Below are 9,266 nucleotides of genomic sequence, written 5' to 3' on the forward strand. Positions count from 1 at the left end.
TGCCAAAAATATAGCTCATGTCCGCCCACAAATATGTCAAGAACAAAGTAAATATTTATGGAGAAATGGATCCATATCCGCACATGCACAACATAATTATATTAATGATCTCACGGACTCAACCGTCCAAAATCATAATATCACAACCAAGTTCTCAATTATCTCCGCATTTGTGTAACAATCAGACTCTCAATAGCCAATAGTCTGCATGCATCTCGGTATATCAATTTGGACTCTCAATAGTCCCCAACATCCATATCTCAGCTCCAAAATCAAACAAATCATAACTTAAGGAGTAGATAATGGAATAACACATTACATACCAAGAATAACTGAATATATGAGAATCAATGCGTATAGAGATTATTAATATATTTCTAACATGTAACTAGACAAAAGTCATCCACAAGACATATATAATATGCAAAGATAATTACAACAAAGATATGGAAAGTAATTAAAACATCACATTAGCATTACAATTAAATCCTTTGGCCACCTGGTAGTCGCACATATGCTCGCCACTCCATATACGCACTACCCCCACACTGACAAAGCATTTAGAACATGATTTATTTGACAAAATTTTCCATTCGAGGTCAAAGTCTTAACTTACCTCGATTCAAGTAAGCTTTAACCCTCCAAAGCTGTCTTTCCACGCCCGGGTGCGTCCAAATAGTTAAAATCTAGCCAACATAATACTTAAGTAAGTCAAACATAGCTAATGAACTTGATTCCATAATTTAATACACGGTCTAGGTCAAAATCAACCAAAAGTCAACTTCGAGCCACATGATCAAACCTCAAAATAGATTATATTATCAGGTTATCCATAACCCCATAAGTTAAAATATATCATTCAATTTCCATTTGACTTCGTTTACTAAATCAATTCACCAATTTTCGACATCTAGGGATTAGTCCAGAAATTCCAAAAATTTCACTTCAACTTCCATATTTTAGGACTCAAATTAAGTGGGTAATCATGATATAAACTTAAATTACAGCTAGGAGCACTTACCCCAAATATATAGATGAATTCCTTTAAAAATTCCTCCCAAGCAGAGCTCCAAAATTCCAAAAATGATGGAACAATGGCTAAAGTCTCAAAACTCAAATTAGCACCCGATCACGACAGAGGACTGCAGTCGCGCTTCAGTCCTTAGCTTCAACCCATACATGTAGCTGTGAGGCGATCATGCTACTCTAACTACTCACGTGTCGCGATCTCGCTGGTGTATTCACCGGCAAAAATCTGCAATTGTCAAATAGTTCCAAAAGATTCTAAAACAGCCACGAGCCCCTCGAGTTACTTTCCAAATCACACCAAGAAGTCTCAAATGGTAACATTGACTTGTATAATGTCTCAAAACGCATAATTGAGTTGCTACAATTACTGCACTAGTTAATATAGCTTGTCGATGAAAATCATTAATAAATGAAAGTTACGCTGAATGTGAAAAAGTATTGTCAAACAAGGTTTTATTTAAGACGTAAACCAAAATTAAAAAAAACTACTCTCTCCTTCTGATTGATATCATATGGTTTGACGTGCCACAACATTAAAGAAAGAAATGAAATATTTTAAACATGCGATCTTAAATATGATATACCATTTATGTGATTATAAAACTTTAAAGCTTGTGGAAAATGAAATGTTTAAAATTAATTATTTTCTATTATAGAAATGTATAATTCTTTTTTAAACAGACAAATAAGGAAGTAGTGTCACATAAATTATAAAGTAGAGAGTAGCAGATATAGCAAAAGCTAAATTGGTCAAGTCCTCAAATGTTCTTTGCAATTATTACATCAGTAATCTCCTTATACATATAATCTCTCCCTTATATTCCTTTAATGCTTAGATAATTCAATATTTATTGTTATTTCCCTTAGCCAACAAAATGGTTGACTACATATTTTTTGGATGCTACTCTTCTGCTTTAGGTCTTCTTATATAAATTCAGTCGCCTATTTTCATTTTACGCTATATAATCTTTGATGAAATACTGATAAAATAAGGGTCAATTTCTCCATTGTTATTTTGTCAGTGTTCTTCCTCTACAGCATCTTAACCTTTTGTGCATATTCTTCATCTTAATGATTTTAGATTTGTCAACTTAGCAAACTCATTTTAAATTTTATTTTGTCGACTAGATTGAACCACTTAATTCATTGAAGTTGTGAAGTACTCACAATTGTGATATCATGACTCTTTGTAAAATTCAAGTTAAAATGTCGGTTTTTTCTTTTCTCTAGCTAGTATCAATAGAGAAAACAACTGAATGAACATAACATTTTTTATGTGGGCTACAATTTGTATGATGATATAGATATTTATTCTTATGCTTGCTAATTAAAATTGATATTCTGCAGGCTCTTATCCAACCAAATTAATAGTAAAGAATAATTGTCCTCCAAAATTTGGCCAGCTACACATTCTAGTCAAGCAGCGCCAATTTCTACAGGATTTGAATTAGTATCAAAAGCATCGCAAATATTAAATGTACCAAATTCATGGTCGGGAAGAATATGAGCAAGATATCTTTGCTCTCAATATGATAGAAATTTTACTTGTTTTAGCGGAGATTGTAGGACTGGCCAGACAAAATGAAACAGTGCTGAAAGTAATCCACTAGCAACCATTGTACAGTTCACAACACCAAATTAGTCTGGTGAAAATGATTTTTACTCTGTTAGCATAGTCGATGATTTTATTTGTCAATCTCTGTTATTCCTCTAAATAGACCTGATTGCGAAACAATAGGTTTTCTTGTGAATCTTAACGATGTGAAATGTGGAGAACAAGGTGAGTTAGAAGTACGAGATCAAGATAATAATGTCATTGGGTGCAAAAGTGGATGTCTGGTGTTTCATCGTGATGATTTGTGCTACACCGTTGCATATAGTTCTCCACAAACGTGCAAGCCATCAGACTACTAAATACAAAGAATTATGTCCTCAAGCTTAATTATACTTATCCTTTTGATAAAACTTTATATACACGTACAAGAACTGATTACGTGATTAACTTTTTCCCATGGGGAGAGGGAGTCACCTAAAGCCAAACTTTTAAAGTAGGCGTTAGATTTATTTAATAAAATATTTAATATATTTCATTTGATGTTTATTTAATAAATTTAAAAAATGCACGGTCGTTAATATATTTCCATATCCCATTCCCTTTTCTTTAATTCGTGTTATCTTTCACGAAACATTGTCATCTTAAATAAGTTCTTATCCATTTTATTTTGAAAACTTGCGCAAGTAGCTTGAAATCAAAAAGAGTGAAATCAGTGGCTAATCTACCTTTTCAGTCCGAGTTAAGTCAAAGGAATGGTCTCACTCAGGGGGAATGCGCCTTCATTAAACAAAGAAGCTGAGCGATTGACATCGAATAAGAGTCCGCATGAGAGGAGTGATCAAATTCTATCTTTCAATTGAGGAATTGCTCCTGAAACTATTGATATTTTCGATATGCAATAGAAGCATTTAAAAATAGAATTAACCATCCACCTGATTGAGTATGTCAATTAGAGTTTTTTTTTTTTTTATGTGTACAATTTGTTCTACTATAACTTTTGATTCAGAAAATAAGTTAAAATCATCAATACCATGAGAGTGACTACTATGCTTTTTAAAAGACATTTAAGGTTAGACATGTCATTTGAAATCAAATAATTTAATAATCTAATTAGCTTGAGATTGTAATTTCAAAAAAAGACACTTAATGAATTGAAGAATATCTTACAAAATCAAAGCTATAAACAAGATTGAATCAAGTTGAAGTGAATTGGACAAAAGTAAGTAGAAAATAACTGCAAATTTAATTGCCTACAACTTTCAACCGCAATCATATTCGTTGTAATTTTAAAAAGTAGTTTAAATTTTAAAAAAAATATGTGCATAATGATTGGTAAAATTTGATAACAAATTATTTAAAAGAAAAACAATTCATTTTTATCAATGACGATAATTACATCATTATTTTTATTATAATATAATATGAATAAATTTGAGGCCTTAATTCTTTGGGCCTACTGGCACTAGGGTTGAGCCGTCCCTACATGGAATAATACAAAAATACCCCTATAATTGTCAAAATATTTCAACTATACACCTATAGTTTGCAGGGCTCTCTTACTTTTTAGAGTGTTTTTGTCATGACCCAACTTCTCTAAGTCGTGATGACACATAATCATCCCCCCTCCAGGCTAACCCAATACTAGTTAATAAGGTCTAATAAAACACTAACATAGGTAAAAATGTAAAAATACAGCAAAAGTCTAACAACAATCCAAGATCTGTCATCACCAATCATGAGCGACTTGAGATAAAGGTACAATTGTATAAACATACATTAGTATTTGAAATACATAAATACTATCTGAAAGAGCGAATAAAAATTAATATAAATATGTGGGAGGCTGTTGAAACTTTATGTATACGCGACTGTATATTGGCGTATATCGTGTATATCGCATACTGAGTGGAGTCAGTTACAAGTTAGTTATGGCTAGCTTAAGTGGTTAGTGGAGCAAATAATTAAATGCCAGCTGTCAGTTAGCACTACATATACACACATGATTGTAATCACAAGGCAATGGACTAATAATCAAAGATATTTGGCACTTCTCTTCTCATTCGAATGCACTCTCCTGTTCTTCTTCCATGACTGAGCTTGAATCTTAGTTCATGATTTATTCTCAATAATTTCATAAGAAGAGATCCTAAGATCAATATCTGCAAAACAAACTCGATTACAGAAGGCAAACTGAAATAAAAAAGGAAGAAAAATAACAGGATCATCATCAGTTGAAACAGTTACAGTTGATCATCATCATCCTTTGTATTTGCAAGCATTAGACATACTTGGTTTGGTGTTATTTTCAACTAAACTTACAGGTCCAGAAAACTACACATTGTGGAGCAGATCGATGAGATTAGCCTTGAGAGGAAAAGGTAAACTCGGTTTCATAAATAGAACTTGTACTAAAAGTAAATACGATTGAGAGTTAGAAGAATTATGGGCTGTAACGACATGTTTAGTCGTTACCGTAAAATTCCAAAGTATTCGCAACCGTGACATCCTAAACCTTTTCAGTTCGCTGAGTATTTCCGATAGACATCTAGCCTAGCGGGACCCTTTGTACGGGAAGGAATTAAAGTATTAAAATTTGGGTCGGGGACCCAGTCAGACTGCCTCTGCGCTGGGATAGCCGCCACAACGGTCACGCCCCAGCAACAACAACCCCGTTGAAGCGTAAGTGGAGTGGTGGCATTAGGACGCTAAAGTGGCATGGTGGCCGCTGAAGCAGTTGGTCGACCACTATAGCGGTGACATGCAATAAATTCCCCTATTTAAGAGTTCATTTCGAGATTTGACCCCATTTTCTCAAAACCCCAAAACTCAGCCGCCCCTCAAGCATTATTAGGAGTTCAATTCAGATCTTCTTGATAATAGTAATCTTTCTAACCTCTCCTAATCTCGTCTTTCACATAGCTAAGTGTTCCTAAGTTCTTCTCCTAGAAGCAAATGGAAATGGGTGTCACCAATTTCTAGACTTAGAAAGTCAAATGGTTAGCATGTTCTTCTATGGATTATATTGGTTCAATCTCTCATATTCTTCACCCTAGAATGGTTACCAACTTAGATTCTCATCTTCTTCCTAAATTGAAAATGGGTTTCTTCCATAAATCTTGAATATGGCTTTGTATGGAATAGAGTTGAAAATGGTGACTTTACTTAGCTAGTAGCTTAAGTGGTTGACTTTATTCATGAGTGGGGGGTTAATAAATTGATTAGCTTTATGATGATGGGAAGAGAGTTCATTTAGTAATAAAGGCCTAGAAAATCTCAAAGAAGTGTAAATTTCCAAACTTTCTTTATCAATCCGAACCTCTAATAAGAGCTCTAATGGTGATTCCCATTTTTGGGTCTCGTGATGGTTTCAAGTTCCTTCATGCGGATTACGACGTGACAAACGAATTGAAGATCTATGGATGTTCGTGGCATCCGCTCGGCCTTGAGGTGGGTTACGACTTCCTTTTGGGAGACTCCGGTTATATTTACATATTCATGTATTAGAAGAAATATATAATGCATGTGTAGGAATTGGAGATTTAGGATGGACTATTAGGATGGTACTGTCATGGGATATATGTGTTCGGACTTGTGGCCTGATTTCCTAGAATTCTTGTATTGTTTCCCCTTAAATATCGGTGGATTTTATGTGACTTGGAAGTAGTTGTTGGTACTTACTTTTCTATGCTCCTTAGTGAGAAATTACGTAAGATGCGCCTAATTGGTTCTATGCTATAAATTGTGAATCTTAATTGGTATTGAAATGGATAAATAAATGTATGAAAGATCGTGAATTTATTCTAGACTGAGTATTAGTGATGTCTTGTAAGTAGAAAGTGAGATTATCATGTATTAATGTTAATAGGCAGTAAGAGAAGTGAGGTAATATTGTTAGGTGACTTATCTGTGTTGGTTATTGGCGACTAATGATATATCCGATTCATGATATTGTAGTAATTTAATTGTTGATATTGATACGAGGATAGTATTCTATATGACATATGTGGCCTTTTTCATGATATTGTTAGTGTACCCTTATTTGGTACTTGTGATATTGATCTGATTATTGACATTGAACTCATACATTGCACTCATTCTTATCCTCTATGATATACTGTTCATACATTGTTGATATTTGAGGAAACACTGTGATGAGCTGAGCTCAGTTTGGATAAGAGTGATGTGAGGTCCGATATCCGATGGTTGTCCCAGAATCGTGGTTGAGTTGTAGCAATATATCGAGGTTGTTGCCGGACCGTGAGGTACATGGACACCGCGGGTCCCCTTGGGTGGTGCTGATGAAATCCTCCGTAGGCAAAGATCTGGAGTCTCCTCTGTCTGTTAGGCAAAGATCCGGGACGAGTAGTACTTAGACTTTGCGAGTCACCCTGGGATGTGCTACCGAGACGTGAAGTTTTCCGTCCGGAGTACATGTGTACACAAAATTGCATTGCATACATATTTCATACATTATTGCATAGCATTGCATTTGTCTTCTGTTGTGATATTCTTGTGATGTACTTGTATTATATGGATTCAGATTGAGTATTTGAGACCTGACGTAATTGGGCTTAGTTGCTATAACTATAGGCCATGATTTTGGTTTATCCTTGTTAACCGTTCATGGAACTAGTTGTATGTGTTGGCTTACTAAAAAGAATATAGAATAATGAATATCATAATGACGAGTGACTTCTATTCTAAGATTGAATAGCGTAATGATAATTGACTAGAGAAACTTGTGTGGAATTTCCCAGTGTTTATTAGAGCATAGTTAAGGAAATTAAGAATCTTGATGTTATGACGAGCGGCAGATAATGTACGTTGTTGATCTAGTAACTTATCATGCTTATTTATGGACTCTTTTACTGATATGTTCCTCTAACCATTGTCGGCCTCTGATACCTACTCGGTACGTGTTTATTATACTGATACTACTCTTGCTACATCCCTTTTGGGGTGTAGAGTGAATCAGGTGATGGATTGTTGAAATGTTCGAAAGATGCACGGTGCCTATCTCGGAGGCCTTCCTCCATTTCATTCCAGGATGAAGGGTTGGGTCTTAGAGTTATTATTGTGCCCCAGATCCACTTTAGTCGCTCTTGTACTAGTCTAGACCAGGTCGTGGGAATCAGATTAAGTCATTGTATTTATTTATATATTGTAGTAACTTCCGCTATTGAGCTAATATATTGATTTGATTTCCGCCATTAATTATTCATATATTGAAGCAAATGGATTTGTTCTTTACTTGGAAAATGTGTTATTTTGATTGAGGGTTTGTCTATCGAGGTGGGAATGGTAGGTGCCCGCGCGATTCTAAATTGGGTCGTGACATGGGAAAAATGTGATAAAATTGTACTTTCATGGATTGGAAGTACTATTTCTAGTGATCTAATACATAGTATTATGTATGCTGCTAGTGCGAAACAAATTTGGGATGAATTCAAGGAGAGATTTGAAAGATCAAATCTCACAAGGATCTATCACTTGTGTTCAGAAATTGTAAATCTGAAACAAGGAAATGACTCAGTGACTTGTTATTACTCTAATATAAAAGTGTTGTGGGATGAATTGGATGTAACCGTTCCATTACCATCTTGTTGTGCTGAGTCGAAGCAATACACAAATCATCTCAAATCTCAAAGGCTGATACAGTTTCTCATGGGACTTAATGAGAGTTACAACAACATTAGAAGTAATTTGTTGGCAAAAGGTTCAAGTGTTGCAGTCAATAAAGCATATGCAATAACTACACAAGAGGAAAGTCAGAGATCTCCAGGGGTTGTTGATGTACATAGAGAAGCACTAACCATGCTAGCAGGCAAAACACAAAGATACAGATTCAAAAAACCAGTAATGGGACCCACTTGTGGAGAATGTGGTTACAAAGGACACATGACTGTAGATTGCTATAGATTAGTAGGATATCCTGCTGACTTTAAAAGCAAGAAAAAGAGTGGATAAGCTGCAGCACAACCTAAGTATTTTGCTAACTCAATTACAACAGCAGATGAGGGAGAATCAAATGAAATGAAACAATCTAGTGGAGGACCGTTTACACCTCAGCAGTACAAAGAAGCCTAAACAAACTGGATGAGTCAGCTCCCACCAAGTATGTAGCTAATATGGCAGGTATGACCTTTTTATTATCCAAATTTATAGGATGTGAATGGATAGTAGATTCAGGTGCATCATATCACATTACACCTTGCAAGGAATTTTTGACAACACTTAGAAGTTTAGAAACACAACAAAGTAGTAAAGTACATATTCCAAAAATGGTGAAAGATCACACATAGCTCATGCAGGAGATGCCATGGTGTTAGGTGGTCATACAATTCCTAATGTATTACATGTCCCAGAATTCAAGTTTAACCTCTTATCAGTCTCTTAACTTACCAAGGAACTATGTTGTGCAGTGTTATTTTTGCCTGATTTATGTGTGTTTCAGGGTCTCTTCAATGGCAAGGTAATGGGATTGGTAGAGAAAGAGATGGATTGTACATTTTATAGGATATTGGGCAAGTCAAAATCTGTAACATCCCGTACCTTTAACGTAAGTTTTAACCACGATCCTAGACTTGAAAAATCAGATAAAGAATGTGGGATTGTGAGATAGTGGTTTACGCCCATGAACAGTGGACGTATTTCAGTTTACGGGCCGTAAACCAAGTCGTAA

This window comes from Lycium barbarum, chromosome 10, assembly GCF_019175385.1.
Source record: "Lycium barbarum isolate Lr01 chromosome 10, ASM1917538v2, whole genome shotgun sequence".
NCBI lineage: Eukaryota > Viridiplantae > Streptophyta > Magnoliopsida > Solanales > Solanaceae > Lycium > Lycium barbarum.